Source organism: Leptodactylus fuscus, chromosome 3, assembly GCF_031893055.1.
Source record: "Leptodactylus fuscus isolate aLepFus1 chromosome 3, aLepFus1.hap2, whole genome shotgun sequence".
In the NCBI taxonomy this organism is placed as follows: domain Eukaryota; kingdom Metazoa; phylum Chordata; class Amphibia; order Anura; family Leptodactylidae; genus Leptodactylus; species Leptodactylus fuscus.
Window position 1 is genome coordinate 23578142 of NC_134267.1, and position 19227 is coordinate 23597368.

At 45.3% G+C, this 19227-nt stretch overlaps 1 protein-coding gene and 1 non-coding gene across 2 annotated transcripts in view; both read left to right on the forward strand.

The window, feature by feature from the left end:
• Positions 1 to 19227, forward strand: part of ALK (ALK receptor tyrosine kinase) — a 435118-nt gene that overhangs the window by 89816 nt on the left and 326075 nt on the right. The window lies entirely within an intron of this gene.
• TRNAS-CGA (transfer RNA serine (anticodon CGA)) lies at positions 7859 to 7940 on the forward strand. Its single transcript has one exon. It is a non-coding gene; the product is annotated as a tRNA-Ser (tRNA).

Sequence of the window (19227 nt, forward strand, 5' to 3'; positions counted from 1 at the left end):
CAAATATGAGCCAGAAAAGAGGAGAACGGGGGAGGGGTGGGGAAGAGCGGGGAGCAGTAATACTCAGCTTTGTAGATATTTCCATAAATGTAGGAGCTCAGTATCGAAAGGTAATGAAAATGAGCAATTCTGTGCGGACGAGATAAAGGCTTTTGTGAAGAAAATCACAGGAGGAAAGGAGAAAGAGGTGGATTTCATTAACGTATGTAAATAGAGGAGCAGGTGCCAAAAACTCCCAATCTAATCTGATTAGTGCTTTATTATACTCAATTAACACTCTGTATTGGCCTCAAACAGCGAACGCAAAACCATAACTCATCAACCGCTGCAACACTACAACTCCCAGCAGGCCCCAACAACTTAGCCAGTAGCAACTTTTCGATTTTGACTCTGAAAGTAATTATATGCTTATGGTTGAAGAGAATCTTTCACCAACTCCACCAATTTTAGCCCTCTGCACTGATTCCGGCACAGCTGGCATTTTTTCTCTAGCCCCCACCATTCCTGAGCAATCACTGCAGATAGTTTTGGTGCCTGAAAAGCTAACTAGACTCCTTAATAACCAGTGGGTGGGGTCAGGCAGGAGCAGGCAAGGGAGCATGATTAGGTCGAAGCTTTGAATTCCAACCCCTTGCTTGCTCCTGACTGACACCTTCCACTGGTTATTAGGGAGTCTAGTTAGCTTTTTTAGGCACCAATCACTGCAGTTAGTTTTGGTATCTGATATGCTAACTAGACTCCCTAATGTCCAGAGGGTGATGTCAGGCAAGAGCAGGCAAAGGGGCGTGACTCAGAGCTCTGACACTGTCTGCCTCTGATTGGTTCTCTAATACATACCCCCTGCCGACTCCTGTCTGACCCCACCCACTTAACATTAGGATGTTTAGGTCTGGTCTTACATACCAACACAGCACTGATTGCTCAGGAACGGTGGGGGCTAGAGAAAAAATTTCAGCTGTGTCAGAATCAGTGGAGGGGCGACTATTAAAGGATGAAAAGAGCTGGAGGAGTTAGTGAAAGGTTTTCTGTAAGAATTGGTTTCACAAGTTTTATATGACTATATGACTTCTGATAGAAATAAATTAGAAGTTTGGCCGGGGGAGGGGGTTTAGTTTAGGGGTTAATTCTTATTTTATTCTGGACAACTCCTTTAAGGTGGCAGGAAGAAAGTGTTTGCCCACAAGATAGGCAGACCCAGCAATTAGATCAGCAATGCAAAGTGTGGGCAACATGGCGGCCAGTGGCGTAACTACCGCCATAGCAGCAGAGACAGCTGCCACAGGGCCCGGGACATTAGGGGCCCGGTGACTACCGCTGTTATCATTATACTCGGGGGTCTTTGCAGACACCCGAGTATAATGATCAGAGGCCCGGGAGAGGTAAGAAACATAAAAAACACTGTTACTTACCTCTCCACGATCCTGCCAGGCCTCCTTCCTAGTTGTCTGATGTCTCTAATGTCACATGAACCCGGCCTGCTTCCCGGGTCATGTGACGTCCAACGTCATTGAAGAAGGAGAGCAGCAGAGGCCGACAGTGTAGGAGCCGGGGGACAGGTAAGAAACAGTAGTTTTTTATGTTTTTATTCCCCCGGGTCTCCAATTATTATACTCTGGGGTCTGAAAAGACCCCAGAGTATAATACTGTGTGCAGGGGCCACTATGGGGAATAATACTGTGTGCAGGGGCCACTATGGGGTATAATACTGTGTGCAGGGGCCACTATGGGACATAATACTGTGTGCAGGGGCTACTATGGGGTATAATACTGTGTGCAGGGACCACTATGGGGCATAATACTGTGTGCAGGGGCCACTATGGGGGATAATACTGTGTGCAGGAGCCACTATGGGGGATAATACTGTGTGCAGGGGCCACTATGGGGCATAATACTGTGTGCAGGGGCCACTATGGGACATAATACTGTGTGCAGGGGCCACTATGGGGTATAATACTGTGTGCAGGGGCCACTATGGGGCATAATACTGTGTGAAGGGCCACTATGGGGTATAATACTGTGTGCAGGGGCCACTATGGGGCATAATACTGTGTGCAGGGGCCACTATGGGGGATAATACTGTGTGCAGGAGCCACTAAGGGACATAATACTGTGTGCAGGGGCCACTATGGGGTATAATACTGTGTGCAGGAGCCACTATGGGGCATAATACTGTGTGCAGGGGCCACTATGGGGGATAATACTGTGTGCAGGGGCCACTATGGGGCATAATACTGTGTGCAGGGGCCATTATGGGGTATAATACTGTGTGCAGGGGCCACTATGGGGGATAATACTGTGTGCAGGGGCCACTATGGGACATAATACTGTGTGCAGGGGCCACTATGGGGCATAATACTGTGTGCAAGGGCCACTATAGGGGATAATACTGTGTGCAGGGGCCACTATGGGGGATAATACTGTGTGCAGGGGCCACTATGGGGGATAATACTCTGTGCAGGGGCCACTATGGGGGATAATACTTTGTGCAGGGGCCACTATGGGGGATAATACTGTGTGCAGGAACCACTATGGGGCATAATACTGTGTGCAGGGGCCACTATGGGGGATGATACTGTGTGCAGGGGCCACTAAGGGACATAATACTGTGTCCATTCCTAGGTACTCCACTGATGGCGGTCATGTCTGTTAGTGCATTGGTGAGTGTAGATCACAGCCTTTACAAATGATCTATAGGTTGTGCAGTGATGGGGTTCTGATAATATTTGGCGCGTCTCACATGTTTACAGTCCATTGTTAATAAACCAGGATCACACAACGGGTCTGGCTCGCAGTTTGGCGCTCGCTCAGCTTTGGTGCGAGTTTATCATTCCTTGTAAGTGCTGTGATCTGGGTGTTAAGGAATCTTAGCTGTGAGGCTCGCCATTTTTTTGTTGCACTATAAATCTTCAGACTTCAAATAATCCCTTCATAAATGTTCATTATACATCACACCACGCAGACCTCCTCTACAAATCTTCCCATAAAACCGTTCCTTTACTACTTTTATTTCAGAACTTTCATTTTTTATTTCTTTGTTTTGTGAGTCCGACGGCAAAATAGAGAACTGAGCAGATCAAAAAACAGTGGAGACATCATGTACGATAAAACAGCAGTGGGAGGAACGTTACCAGGCTTCGGAGCATTGGACTGCCGGGTGTTGGCCATTATGGCCATGGCTGATCCCATCAATCATGAGAATGGAGGACCTATGTCCCCAATGTCAGTGGCGCAATGGTCACACATGTGCATTGCCACGGATAACTCCATACCTTGGTTGCAAGCGAACCAGTTTGCAATGAACCAGGTTCGTTACAAATTTTCCCAAAAATTTTGGTTCCGCCAAACCCAGGATTTTGGGGTTCATTACTCACAAATCACTAGTACAATACAGGGTCTGTTCAGACTCCAGATTATAATAAGTGGAGCCCGGGGGAGGCGCGGAACAATATTGTACACCGATGTTTGCTTTCCTGCTCTTCTACCGGGCTCCCTCAAAGTATCCGGTGCCCATTCTCCAGTGTCTTTGGTCCTCTTTGAGTCACTTCCATCCAAATGTTGTAGCGGGCCCTGGGGGATTGAAGAGGATGGAGGAGGAAGTGGGGATCAATATTAGTCCTGAAAGAGCCCTTTTAGTTCAGTCTATGGATAGTTTATTCCATAATGAAAGATTTTGAGGATTGTCCCTTTAAAGGGATTTTACAATTAAAACACTTTTTTTTCTGGTTGACACGTAGGAATAGCCTTAAGAAAGGCTATTCTTCTCCTACTTTTAGATGTCTTCTCCGCACCGCCGTTCCATAGAAATCCCAGTTTTCATCGGTATGCAAATGAGTTCTTTTGCAGCACTGGGGGCGGTCCCCAGCACTCAAACAGCACTGGGGGCGTCCCCATTGCTGTGAGAGAACTCTCCAGCAATGCCTCCATCTTCTTCAGGAACGTCCTCTTTATGCATCTTCTTCCGGCGCAGGTGGTGAAATTTGTAGGCCTGAGGCAGAGCTGACTGCACATGCCCACAAGAAAATGGCCACTTACTTGTGGCCACGGGCATGCCCGAGGCCTACAAGTTTCACCGCCTGGGCCGGAAGAAGATGCATAAAGAGGACGTTCCTGAAGAAGATGGAGGCGTCGCTGCAGAGTTCTCTCACAGCATTGGAGACGCCCTCAGTGCTGTTTGAGCACTGGGGCCCGCCCCCAGTGCTGCGAGAGAACTCATTTGCATACCGGCAAAAACTAGGATTTCTACGGAACGGCGGCGCGGAGAAGACATCTAAAAGTTGGAGAAGAATAGGCTTTCTTAAGGCTATTCCTATGTGTCAACCAGAAAAAAAAGTGTTTTAATGGTAGAATGGTAGAATGGTAGAATGGTAGTGGGTATCATTGTGTATACGTAGCACTTAGCATCAGATCTAATGTCATAAGTGTTGGACCCTAGAGGTAAGAGATTATATCCTTCCAACTCCAGATTGGGTTGTCTTCTGCTGGACTATTGGTGTCCATTATTGTATCAGAGTTTGGGTCCTTCAAGAGATCCTCCGACACTTGCGATGGACTTTTTGGCAGATATCAGCCCTGTTATTATTCTCTCTAACTACATGATGGTACTATCAAAGGCGTTAATTCGATATGCCTTAGAGGTTTATGGGCACCTTAAGAAGGGGAAAGTAATGCCGTAAAACTTCTTTTGTACTGATAGAGAAGATCTAGAGATTGTTTTGGTAACCTGAAGTGTGTATTTGGAGTGTAAAATATGATCTCACAGGAAGGGTCCGACTTTTTTATTGTTTTAATTTAGTTCGCCCAGCTGGTAACCATCCAAAAGTAAAGTATACAACAGAGTAATGTCATTGTAATACCCAGATTTGCTGCATAAATCTCAGCCGAATATCCGCAAACGCACAAAATACGACGTGACCAGAAAGCTATTCTTTCTGTGAAAATCAGATTTTTTTTCAAGACGTCTTTGCTCAGCATGTTCTACCTGCGGGAAAGTTATCTGCTCATAGAAAATAGCCAAACTCCTGATCATGACTCATTCCAGCAATGTGGGTAATACTTGGGGTAATGGGGGCATTGTGACCAATGCTGGAGACAGGGGTGTAGATTGAGGGTGTCCGTTCACATCTGGGTGTCTCTTCCCAAGATGAGAAAACCAGTACCATAAATGATACATTATAGTTGGGGGTCTGGTATAGATTTTTCTTTGGGGTCAAGGAGCTTCATGTTGGTCCTCTGGCCAGAGCCAAAAGATGAGCAAACCAGGTCATAACAAACCAGGATCATTATGAATTTTCCAAAAAAATTTTGGGTTCACCATTCGTAAGTCACTATTTTACTCTGGGATCTCTCCAGATCCAGAAAAAGTGAAGAAAGATAATAACAATGTCTATTCACCTTCATTCACCATTCCTGGACTTCATCATAGACCCCAGATGCTCAAGTGACCACAAATGTCCCAATCGCAGGCCTCAATGATACTCCAGAGCCCATGATATCGCCCATAGGGTGAAAGAAGACCACGATTAAGTGCTGGGCAGGGAAGGTGAGCGAAGGGGAGTATTAGTATGTATTATTTTATGTCACCTCCCCTTGGACATCCATCTCTTATACCCTGGGGACCTCAGGGTATAAATAACACTTCTAGGTTGGACTGAACAAGTTTGATCCAAAACCAAACTGGTGGATGAACCAGTTTGCAAAATTGATTCTCAAGATATTTGCTTATTTCTTCTATTTCTACGTGTCTCTCTTTGCCACCCTGATGTTGAACCCATGGCATTGATAACCACAATCCAAATGATTTTGGATGCCAATGTAGCCAACCACTGGTCACATAAAGCAGAGACTCTTCCAACGATGTTACTGACTAGCACATATGACCAATAAGGCCAGCAATCAACCACAGTGGCCATGTGAAGAGCCATCAATATCATAGTAGGAGCGTAGAAACTGGAGACCAACAGAATATCCCTGTACAGTGTATCTACTATAACTATATTTGAGAAATAAAGACCGAACACAATGAATACAAAACCAGATATAGGCCTAAGTGCAATGCACAAATGCCCCTGGTAGAACCATATAGCCCTATCCACATTATGTCCTTACCATAATAGATACTAGCTGAGCGAAACAAACAAGGTAAGTATGACACCTCTATACAGTATAAACCAGTAAACCAGTGTATACCAATTTTATATAAAAAAAAGAAGTCTTTATTAAATATCAACAATTATATGGACATACATGAAAAAAGAGAATTTGCAAGTACAAAGTACAAAAATTGGAGGATAGGATACCAGATGTACTAGGTCCCCAATGGTTGCTGCACAACATATGGAAATATAACACAATGTAGAGTAGCAATGTACACAAATAATCAAAGGGTCAATACCTGTATACATACAGGATGATTATAATATATGAAGGGTAACCTTCAATGGATGTATTGGGAGTCTCCCATAGAAAACCAGAACCATGCTCCTGAATAGATCATATAAAGTGAATAAATATCCATAATGGAATCAAAGTAAAGCAGAATAAATGGCTCAAGGCTTACCCATATAAACGGCGTAGTGCAGAACAACCCGGGGACCGGTCCCTATGCTCCAATGTCCCAACGCGTTTCGGCGCAGAGGCCTTCGTCAGGGGCCTGGTTTATACTGTATAGAGGTGTCATACTTACCTTGTTTGTATAACTATATTTGGCATAAATCATGTGAATACATGGAATATTGTTATGTATTTTCCATAGGAAAACGTTATACTCTCTACATCCAGGAACATAGATTCCCCTCTCCCTGCCAGTAGCCTCTAGTTCTCAAAAAAATAGAAAAGAGGTGAGGAGGGGAGATGCGGCTGCAGGTTCTCCCTGTGAGAGGGAAGAGGGTGCTGCAGTGGAGACACGTCTGATTGGCTCAGAGATTCACTAGAATCACACAAGGAAAAGCCACCTCCCCCTTCCTGCAGACATGGAGAGGGGTAAAAAAAAATACCAAAAACAAGTCAGACACATAATATCTTCCCTGTCGTCCTCAACAGCGGCACAATGTGGGGTATTTCTGCCCCTGTGTGCTGGTAGGACAGGCGGATATTTAATTAGCCAATCAAATGCGTGGCAGGCCCTATAAGAGGGCACAAGAACCTCGCCTCTGCGTGTTTTTTTCTGTCCTGTGTGGACAGAGGGCAGGTGGGAGGACTTGTGTCCTCTTTGAGAAGCTCAGCAGGATCACTCACCTCCTGAGCGGTTGTTTTCTTCTTGTCACCTTCTGTGCCCTGCGGGGAGAAGGTGCTTGTTAGCCATGTGTGGCTACCCCCCTCTATCCCCCCTGCCCCCCCTCTCCTCCGCTTCCCCTGCTCCTTGTGACTTACCTGACATTTTGGTGAGAGTCCGGGGACTCCGCATGCCGCCTCTGGTGGCCGCGCGGACTGCCGGCGGGTGGAACCACACTGTTGTGTATCCTGTTCCCCGCCGGCCGCTGTAAGCGCGCACTTCCGGTTTCGCCGGAAGTATCATAGTGCCATGGCAACGGCCTGGCGCTGGCGGCCGCTCACTCAGGGAAGATTCAGGCCTTATTAAAGGCCGGAAAAGACGGGGAGATGTGGGGGTAAGTGCCCGTGTTAAGGGCCTCTTGGTGGGGGGGAATGTATATCTTTGCAGACCCCTGATTACAGGGTTAGTTGTCTGGGCAGGTTGCCTCACCTGCTTTGATTGTGGCTCCGCCCACTTCCAGCCGGCCAGAATTAAGAGGCTGGCTGGCCTGGTGTCAGAGACCTTCCTGCAGTATCTGCTGAAGGCGTGCGATTGTGGTGTTCATTGATCTTGAACTCTTTTCCAGTTTGCAAACTTTATTGGGAACCGGCTGTGATGGCCGAGTGGTTAAGGTTTTGGACTCGAAATCCAATGGGGTCTCCCCGCACAGGTTCAGATCCTGTTCACAGCGCCAGCCCTGCTAGCTCAGTCGGTAGAGCATGAGACTCTTAATCTCAAGGTCGTGGGTTCGGGTCGCACGTTGGGCGCCAAGTCACCTCTCTGTCCGGTCTACAGGACCTGGTAAGATCTACCCTTTTTTTAAAAGCTGGTATGATGTCATGGTGACAGTGTTGCATGGTCTATTATCTCTCTCTGTAGGATATGTCATCCTCTACTACCCCTCCTGGGGATGGTAGGAGGAAAACCTCTTCCAAGAGGAAACATCTTTCCTGCTTCGATTGCGACACACCGCTCCCTGATGGTAGGTAGCGGCTTGAAAGGTTGTGCCCTGCGGGGTACTACTGGTCCTATAACTTGCCTATTTTCAGGCTATGAGTGGGCCCATTGTCGCGGGTGCAGAGGTCCTCCACCTGTGGAGCCCTCTCCCAGAGATATGATGGCATGGGTCAAGGAGATGGTGAGGTTGGGCATCGCTTGGGTAAATAGTTTTTCCCTTGCTTGTACTCTCCTTTTTGTTTTGCAGGATGATTCCCTCAAAGGGATCCATTGCACCTTGTCTCAACTCACCAGGAGACCATGCTCTGAGCTCCGTTCCTCGTCTCTCCCCCCCCCCCCTTGTAACACCTGCGGGTGGCAGAGGATGATTCCTCCGAGGACGACTCAGTTATTCCAGCAGAACTGCGTTCCATTATGAACAAACGGGCAGGCTGCTGAAGTCCATCCGGTCTACAGTGGGCCGAGATGTTGACGGGGAAGCCTCCACGTCTGCCTCTGGGGGACATATTGCCTTCCATGCGGACGCCACGCTGACCGACCTTATGGCGCAGCAGTGGAAACAGCCAGAGAAAGGACATTCGCTTTCCAGGATCTTCAAGAGTTTGTTTCCTATTAACACTACCCAGTGGGATTCCTGGGGGCCTCCCCCGAAGGTGGATTTGGCCGTAGCAAAGCTGTCCCGCAGAACCCTGGTGCCCTTGGAAGATGGTTCAAATCTTCAGGACCCTCTGGATCGTAGGGCGGACTCCGTTCTGAAGAAGGTCTACTCAGCTTCCTCCGCGCAAGCCTCTGTGGCCATAGCCTCCTCTATGGTTGGTGACTTTTTGCGCAACCGCTTAGACGCCTTGGAGCGGGATATAGACTTGGGCGTAGACAGAGATGAGATTCTGGCCTCTATGAAAAGAGTTCATAGGGCTGCAGATTATTTGGCGGAATCTTCCTGCCATCAATTAAAAATCTCCGCCAAATCTATGGCGTTGTCTACTGCGGCCCGTAGACCCCTTTGGCTAAAGCCTTGGCGGGCAGATTTTGCGTCTAAAGCAGCACTCTGTGCTCTCCCCTTTGAGCCGGGAAGGGTGTCTGGCCAAAGCTTAGACGCCATTATGGAGGGATTAGCTGAAGGTAGGGGAAGGTCCCTACCTCAAGCATCCAGGGGCAGACGTGCTCCCTCTAGAGGCAGAGGTTCTTCCTCTAATTATAGACGCCCTTCCCAACAACGGCGTTTTAGATATCGCCCTAGGGGAGCTGGTCGTGGCGCTTCCAAGGAGGACACCAAGAGGAAGCCTGAGTTTTGACGTGGGGCAGCTCCCTGTGGCCCCCCTTCCTGGGAGGACGTCTTTCCTCCTTTTCCAGAGCATGGTTCACCCATATCCAAGACCCATGGGTGTTGAAGATCATACAACACGGGTATCACATCGACTTTCATCTTCCACCTCCAGATCGGTTCGTTTCCACCCAAACTCTTCCACCTTCTCAGCAGGCCAGTCTAGAAGCCTTGGTTGCCGAATATGTTACCAAGGGCGCCCTGGAGAAGGTACCAGCCTCAGACCTCGGTCTGGGAGTCTACTCCCCCGTCTTTCTGGTCCCCAAGTTCACCGGGGGCTGGAGAATGATAATAGATCTGAGGTACCTCAATCAGTTTATCAGGAAGAGGTCATTTCGAATGGAAACCGTGGATTCCGTGGCTGTGTTTCTTCAGCCAGGAGAGGTGATGGTTACCCTCGATTTGAAGGACGCCTATCTACATGTCCCCATTGCTCATTTCCACAGGAAGTTCCTCAGGATTGCCGTCGCTATGGCCGGCCACAGGGAGCACTATCAATTCACAGCTCTGCCATTCGGCACATCCGCCCCACTGGTATTCACCAAGGTGATTTCTCCGGTCGCCGCGGCCCTCAGACTTCAGGGTCTTTTCATCGTCCCTTATCTAGACGACTGGCTACTGAAAGCTCAGTCTCCTGCTGCCCTCCTCCAGCAGCTCAACCTTGCCATCAACTTCCTACAGGAGTTAGGATTATCAATTGGGAGAAGTCCGAAATCGTTCCATCCACCTGAAGAAAATTCCTCGGATTTATAGTGGATTCAGAAGCGATGCAGATCTTCCTCTCCAGTCCAAGGAAGGAAAGAATCCAAGCCAGTGCACGATTCCTATTGCGCACTCGGCAGGTAACCATCCGGACCGCCATGAGAGTCCTGGGCCTGATGTCATCCTCGGCCAGGGCGGTGCCTTGGACTTTATGGCATTTGCGTCGCCTGCAGATGGAAGTGTTGAGAACCTGGAACAGGTCTCCACGGGGATTGCACAAGAAGATCTGCCTTTCTCCCGCTACCCGTCTTTCCCTCAGATGGTGGATACACCTGAAAGACGGAAGGTCCACGGTCCCGACAGTGTGGACCCTGTTGACAACAGATGCATCCCAGTGGGGATGGGGAGCCCATTGTCAAGACAAAACTGTACAAGGACGATGGAGATGTCCGGAGCTGGGGTCATCCAATCTCAAGGAACTCAGAGCAGTGTACCTGGCCCTAGTACACTTTGCCCCAGAATTGAAAGGCAAGTCTGTCAAAAACCGGTCAGACAATATGACGGTGGTAGTCTATATAAACAAACAAGGGGGCACCAGGTCACCAACCTTGCTGAGAGAGACGAATCTCATATTTGCCTAGGCGGAGAAGAATCTGGTCCAGTTATCCGCTGTTCACATAAAGGGCTCCCTGAACATAGTAGCGGATCAGCTGAGTCAGGGTATTACCGTATCAGGAGAATGGTCTCTCAATCCAGACGTATTTCAACAGATCGTCCAGAGATGGGGTCTCCCGGAGGTCGATCTTATGGCTACCCGACTCAACGCCAAGGTGGGGACCTTCTGCTCTCTGTACCAGGAGGACAATCCCTTGGCGGTGGATGCCCTGTCCATCCCATGGAGGTTCAGGCTGTTTTACATATTCCCTCCAATTCCAATCATACCGAAGGTATTGATAAAAATAAGACAGGACCAAGCCTCGGGAATAGCCATAATCCCGTTCTGGCCAAAAAGGGCTTGGTTTGCTCAGCTCATACAAATGAGTCAGGGCATATATTGGAGGCTTCCCCCACTCCCAGACCTGGTAACCCAAGGAGAGCTGAGATGCCAGGATCTGAGGAGACTCAACCTGACAGCCTGGAGGTTGACCAGTCCCTATTGAGAAATAGAGGACTGTCACAAGCCGTCTTGAAGACCCTATCCAGCGCCAGAGCAGATTCGACTAACAGGAACTACCGTCGAATAGGTAACATCTTTAATGCCTGGTGTCTGCAGCATCAAGTGGACTCCACCGATCCCCCTACGGAGGCGATCCTGGACTTCCTTCAAGGCGGACTAGACAGAGGTCTTGCTGCGGCCACACTCAAGGTACACGTAGCGGCCCTGTCCGCCTATCTGGGGAGGCGTTTGTCTCAGGATCCTTTAGTGAGCACCTTTATTAAAGGGGCAACTAGGCTGAGACCGGTGGTAAACACCCCTGTCCACCAATGGGACCTTATTCCGGTCCTGAACGCCCTATGTGGCCAGCCATTTGAACCTCTGGAAGAGGTCTCCCTCAAGTCGCTAACCGGCAAAATGGCGCTGCTATTGGCAGTCACACCTGCCAAACGTGTTAGTGAACTACAAGCTTTGTCCGCTGAGGAGCCATATACCACCTTTTTCTCTGACCATGTACAGCTTAGGTTCCTCCCTGGGTTTCGTCCCAAGGTGCCATCTGCTGTAAACAGGAACCAACTGATTTCCCTTCCAGTATTTTTTCCGTTCCCTTCTTCTGCTGAAGAAGAAAGATGGCACAAGCTGGATGTGGTTAGATGCCTGCAGATCTACTTGCAGCGCACTCGCCCCTTTAGGTGGACTGAAAACCTGTTGGTCAGCTACACGGGGAAAAACAAGGGCGCCAAAGCCGCCAAAGCTACAATATCCCAGCCCAAGGGCTGTCGGCTCCATCTTTCCTTCATGCCCATTCAACCAGGGCAGTGTCCACTTCTCGGGCAGAAAGAAGTGCTTTGTCTGTGGACCAAATATATGCAGCTGCCTCTTGGGCATCTGAATCCACCTTCATTCGGCATTACCGCCTGAAGGACCAAGTGGCAGATTCCACTGCCTTTGCCCAGACCAGTTTAAGATCGGTCATGGGTTTGTCCCACCCATCTTGGGGACCTGCTTGCTATATCCCCACATTGTGCCGCTGTTGAGGACGACAGGGAACGAGTGATTATGAAGATAATCTTGTTTCCCTTAGTCCTAACAGCGGCACAAGATTTCCCACCCTGGGAATCATATCTTATGTATAAAACTGTATATAAATGTAATGGAGGTACTTTTGTATTTACACGCAGAGGCGAGGTTCTTGTGCCCTCTTATAGGGCCTGCCACGCATTTGATTGGCTAATTAAATATCCGCCTGTCCTACCAGCACACAGGGGCAGAAATACCCCACATTGTGCCGCTGTTAGGACTAAGGGAAACAAGATTATCTTCATAATCACTCGTTATTGTATCTAATATACATTTATTAGTGCCTAGGCAGTGACACAATGTATATGGTACTCTTATATAGCCCAGTATATGGGGACTCGAGCCGTATGTTTCATCTATATACTAATTCCTGCTCAAAACAATAATAGTCAGTGATATAATAATTATTTTTTTATTTGCTGCAATGTTTGAATTAAAAATGTGGGTAAGTGCGGGGTGAGCGAACCCTGTCATATCCGTCTTGTAAATATGCAATATAATCAATAGGAGTCTTCAGAAACATTATTCTGCTGCTGATACCATCAAGGACATTACTGGAATGCAATCACATCAGTGGCGTCGGCCGCGCGGTTCTGGGTATTATTCTGGGGGTTGTTGATATGCTGTCCGGGTGCGTGTCTTTAATTATTAAGAGGCTGCCTGAGACGCTCACACCATAATTCAGTTTCAAGTGGATCTTGTGATTATTGGTTTAATGGAAGGTCAGAAGAACAGAATAATTCAGTGTAAAGAGAGATTCAATATACAGTGGAAGATTAATAGAAAGCCGGGCCGGGCTCACAAGCTGCTACATCATATGTGTGTACACGAGGGCAAAGAAAGAAGGTTATTAGAGAAATGGGCCACGAGGGAATCCAATGAGAAGATGATTGGAAAATTGTGTAGACAATACATTACTCATGGTATGATAAACAAGCTACAGACGTAAATAATACTGCCCCCTATGCACAAGAATATAACTACTATAATACTGCTCCTATGTACAAGAATATAACTACTATAATACTGCTCCTATGTACAAGAATATAACTACTATAATACTGCTCCTATGTACAAGAATATAACTACTATAATACTGCTCCTATGTACAAGAATATAACTACTATAATACTGCTCCTATGTACAAGAATATAACTACTATAATACTGCTCCTATGTACAAGAATATAACTACTATAATACTGCTCCTATGTACAAGAATATAACTACTATAATACTACTCCTATGTACAAGAATATAACTACTATAATACTGCTCCTATGTACAAGAATATAACTACTATAATACTACTCCTATGTACAAGAATATAACTACTATAATACTGCTTCTATGTACAAGAATATAACTACTATAATACTGCTCCTATGTACAGGAATATAACTACTATAATACTACTCCTATGTAAAAGAATATAACTACTATAATAGTGTTCCTATGTACAAGAATATAACTACTATAATACTACTCCTATGTACAAGAATATAACTACTATAATACTACTCCTATGTACAAGAATATAACTACTATAATACTGCTCCTATGTACAAGAATATAACTACTATAATACTACCTCCTATGTACAAGAATATAACTACTATAATACTGCCCCTATGTACAAGAATATAACTACTATAATACTACCTCCTATGTACAAGAATATAACTACTATAATACTACCTCCTATGTACAAGAATATAACTACTATAATACTGCTCCTATGTACAAGAATATAACTACTATAATACTACTCCTATGTACAAGAATATAACTACTATAATACTGCTCCTATGTACAAGAATATAACTACTATAACACTACTCCTATGTACAAGAATATAACTTCTATAATACTGCTCCTATGTACAAGAATATAACTACTATAATACTACTCCTATGTACAAGAATATAACTACTATAATATTACCCCAATGTAGTGGTGAGTGTAGGTACTGCATCGCTTCCCCATGGACTTCAGGCAGTACCTACTCTTACTACTGCAGTTTGGACAGTGAGTGAGCAGTGCGGTTCTCTAGTGCTGCCTCAGTATTGTTGATCTGGGGGGCCCTGAGTTTTGGATCCCGCAGATCTAATATTGATCACCCCTCCTACATACAGGCCATCAATCTTAGTCACCCCCTCATCTATGTAAGATTTGCAGATTTTGGAGATTTCACGGTTTCACCTCCATCAAAGTGTTTTTTATTTGACATTTGGGACTTTTTGAGAAATTTTCCAATCCTTCTCTTTCTTTGGCTTGTTTGGCAGCCCTGCATAGAGTGTTTGGCACTTGTGTCCCCGGCGCTGTCACCTGCGTTGGCTTCATTGTTAGGCGGAGGTATTAACGCTCAGGACTTGTCTATATTCATTAACAGTCCTGCTGGGAAAGCGATTGGTATAAGCCTCACCTCCAAAATGTTCCTCCTGACAGATAATAAGGGAACTGCTCGCGCGGCCGCAGAATTAGACTCTGGTTATTTCCATATAACCTATTGTGAGGGACTTGTTATTTTTAAAACTCACTGCAAAGTTTTATTTCCAATATTAGGGTGATGACGCGTGCGGGGCCCCAGGAGCTCCAGCTACGCCTGCTTAAAGGGTTTGTCCAGGACCAGAAGGTAATTGATAGTGATGACACATCCACAAGATAAGGTGGTGCCAGGGAACTGCAGTCCGCTCCCATTCACATTATTACATCATACGTCTTATATACAGCTACAGGCAACCATATTAACTGATCTGTGCGGGGTGCAGGTGTCGGACCCCTACCAATCTAATACTGATGACCTATCCTGTGGATACGTCATCATTGTTCAATATCTTCATGCCCTGAACACCCCCTTTAAGGCTGACAACTCAGATGGCCTGGGTGCTAATTGTATGGCGGTGTTATTTATACATTGTATGGCAGTGTTATTTATACATTGTATGGCAGTGTTATTTATACATTGTATGGCAGTATTATTTATACATTGTATGGCAATGTTATTTATTAGAGATGAGCAAACACTATTCGAAACAGCCGTTTCGAATAGCATGCTCCCATAGAAATGAATGGATGTAGCCGGCACATGGGGGGTTAAGCGGACGGTTGCCGGCAAAGTCTGCGTGCCGGCCGCTTCCATTCATTTCTATGGGAGCATGCTATTTGAAACGGCTGTTTCGAATAGTGTTCGCTCATTTCTATTATTGATACATTTTATGGCAGCATTATTTATACATTGTATGGCAGCGTTATTTACACATTGTATGGCAGCGTTATTTGCACATTGTATGCAGTGTTATTTATACATTGTATAGCAGTGTTATTTATACATTGTATAGCAGTGTTATTTATACATTGTATGGCAGCATTATTTGCACATTGTATGGCAGTAGTATTTAAAGATTGTAGAGCAGTGGTATTTATACATTGTATGGCAGCATTATTTAAACCTTTTATGGCAGCATTATTTAAACCTTGTATGACAGTGTTATTTACATATTGTATGGCAGCATTATTTACACATTGTATGGCAGTAGTATTTAAAGATTGTAGGGCAGTGGTATTTATACATTGTATGGCAGCATTATTTGCACATTGTATGGCAGTAGTATTTAAAGATTGTAGGGCAGTGGTATTTATACATTGTATGGCAGCATTATTTAAACCTTGTATGGCAGTGTTATTCGCACATTGTATGGCAGTGTTATTTACATATTGTATGGCAGTTATTAGATTACTTAGTATTTTGTATTATTGCAGCACTACATGGTGGTTCTACATATACATGCACTATTACTTGGCATGGTATTGTTTGTTTGTTTTTTTTGCACTGTATATCAGTTTCACTTAGGCAACTGTATGGAAGATTGTAGGTTGGTTATTTTTTTTTTTGGGGGGGATGTGTGGCACTATTATTTGGACTGTTTTTTCAGTGCAGTCATGGATGCCGGTGCTAGAGGTCTGTATGGGACACTAAACCCCAGTCCATAAGAATCTTTGGGTGGTTTACTGTCCAATATAGACCCGATTTGTTCCCTTAGTAGTTACCCACCTCCTGTGATTGACCCCCGCTCCTACATCTGATATTTTTTGGTTTCGGTCCTGCTTTATCTGTTTATTATTGTTTCCTCATCCACTTTTTTAGGTAACTTTTTGCAGAACATTTCTCTTTCCATGGACAATAAACCTGAACCTATTCTAAAGAGCTGAACTAGAGCGAAATTTTTTCGCCTTGCACAGACGATGGGTTTTATTGTTATTGATTGGGCTGAAGGCAATCTCGGCTGATTTTCCATTGCCTAATTAAATGAGGCGGACCTCTGCTCTTCTCCGAAATGTTCTGTTCTTCCAGTAATTGTTTCATTGTGACGCATTAATTACAGTATGACAACATCTTGACGCTGCCATTACTCCACAGCTGGGATAGCGGGGCTCGGGTAATGGGCGCCATATAGCAGATACTTCATGGTAACGGTACACGGTGCGCCCATAGCAATGTCATTATAAATCCGTCATGTCTGAAAGGGGAGAGAACATAAAACTGCCCATAGCACAACAATGAATGTGTAAGGTAAAGCTGCTCTGTGTCGTACATTACCAGGACGTATGTTACCGCATGTTCCGTCTCTAAATAATGTGTCACGACGTACATCACCGCCATCAGGTGTCACTCTGGATTCCTCTGCAACAAGGCTGTTGTGCAGACCAGGCATTTTCCCATTTGCAATTTTTTGTTTGTTTAAAAAATTAGTAATGAAGAGAAATGGACAAGAGGAAAACGCCAAGAATCCACTGGACTATTACTAAATGGAAGAAATGGCGCTAGATTATTGGTGTAAATGGTAGATAGATAGATAGATAGATAGATAGATAGATAGATAGATAGATAGGAGATAGATAGATAGATAGATAGATAGATAGGAGATAGATAGATAGATAGATAGATAGATAGATAGATAGATAGGAGATAGATAGATAATAGATAGATAGATAGATAGATAGATAGATAGATAGATAGATAGGAGATAGATAGATAGATAGATAGATAGATAGATAGGAGATAGATAGATAGATAGATAGATAGATAGATGATAGATAGATAGATAGATAGATAGATAGATAGGAGATAGATAGATAGATAGATAGATAGATAGATAGATAGATAGATAGATAGAAGATAGATAGACAGAAGATAGATAGATATGAGATAGATAGATAGATAGATAGATAGATAGATAGATGATAGATAGATAGATAGATAGATAGATAGGAGATAGATAGATAGATAGATAGATAGATAGATAGATAGATAGAAGATAGATAGACAGAAGATAGATAGATATGAGATAGATAGATAGATAGATAGATAGATAGATAGATAGATAGATGATTGATAGATAGATAGATAGATAGATAGATAGATAGATAGATAGATATGAGCGATAGATAGATATGAGCGATAGATAGATAGATAGACAGACAGACAGACAGATGATAGATAGATAGATAGATAGATAGATAGATAGATAGATAGATAGATAGATAGATAGAGTAAAGCCATGTATATAATTCTGAGACCACATGGAAAACACTTTATATAAAACTGCCCTTAATGTCTATGTAAGTATACTGTACGAGCTATTGGTGGTCAGTGACTAATGTCAGGGATCTGCGCCTGGTACCGCTGTGTGGACTATCTTCCTTCTATATAAATGATGGATAATGAATATATCGAGGTCAGAGATAACAAGTTCCTTGGAAGATGAGAGAATCAGATAATTTTCATCTTCAGTTTCCATTTGTCATTTTTGGACACTCAAGTTCCGCAATTGCTTATGAAATAATAAGTTGCGTACGGCAGCGTCGTCCTCATCGCTCGCTTACGCGTCTCCTTGGCATCAAGGACACTGGCTTGTATAGAACGTATGAGCTGGAAATATCTAATGCCAGACTACAGTCCCTGACAAAAGTTCTGTCGCTTCTCCATGTTGTGGAATCAAAAGCTTAGAACCTGACTCTAAATTCATCCATTGGTTTTAGAAATGACTCATATGAAAGCTGAAACCTCCCAAATGTTTTTTTTGTTAAGAAAATCATACCTCCCAACCGTCCCGATTTCCACGGGACATTCATGAATTCGGTGTCCTGTCCCGCGGTCCCGGTCGGCGGGAGATATGTCCCCATTTGTCCCGAGTTGAATACATAAGTGATTAAAGCAGGAGCTGTCACAACTTAGCTCCTGCTTTAACGTTGCGCTCCGGCTCCTGCATGTGTAGGTGCGATGTGATGACGTCATTGAGGGGATCATAATGTAGGGAGCCTATGAAACTGGGGGCAGATGAAGGGGGAGGGAGAACGGCATGACACTGGGGCAGATGAAGGGGGGGGGACGGCATGACACTGGGTCAGATGAAGGGGGGAGGACGGCATGACACTGGGTCAGATGAAGGGGGGGAGAATGGCATGACACTGGGGCAGATGAAGGGAGGGGGGAGAACGGCATGACACTGGGGCAGATGAAGCGGGGGAACGGCATGACACTGGGGCAGATGAAGGGGGGGAACAGCATGATACTGAGACAGATAAAGGGGGGGGGGGGGAACAGCATGACACTGGGGCAGATGAAGGGTGGAAAGAACAGCATGAAACTATGGGCAGAGATGGGGGGACATGAAACTGCGGGCAGAGATGGGGGACATGAAACTGGGGGCAGAGATGGGGGACATGAAACTAGGGGCAGATGAAGGGGTTATATGAA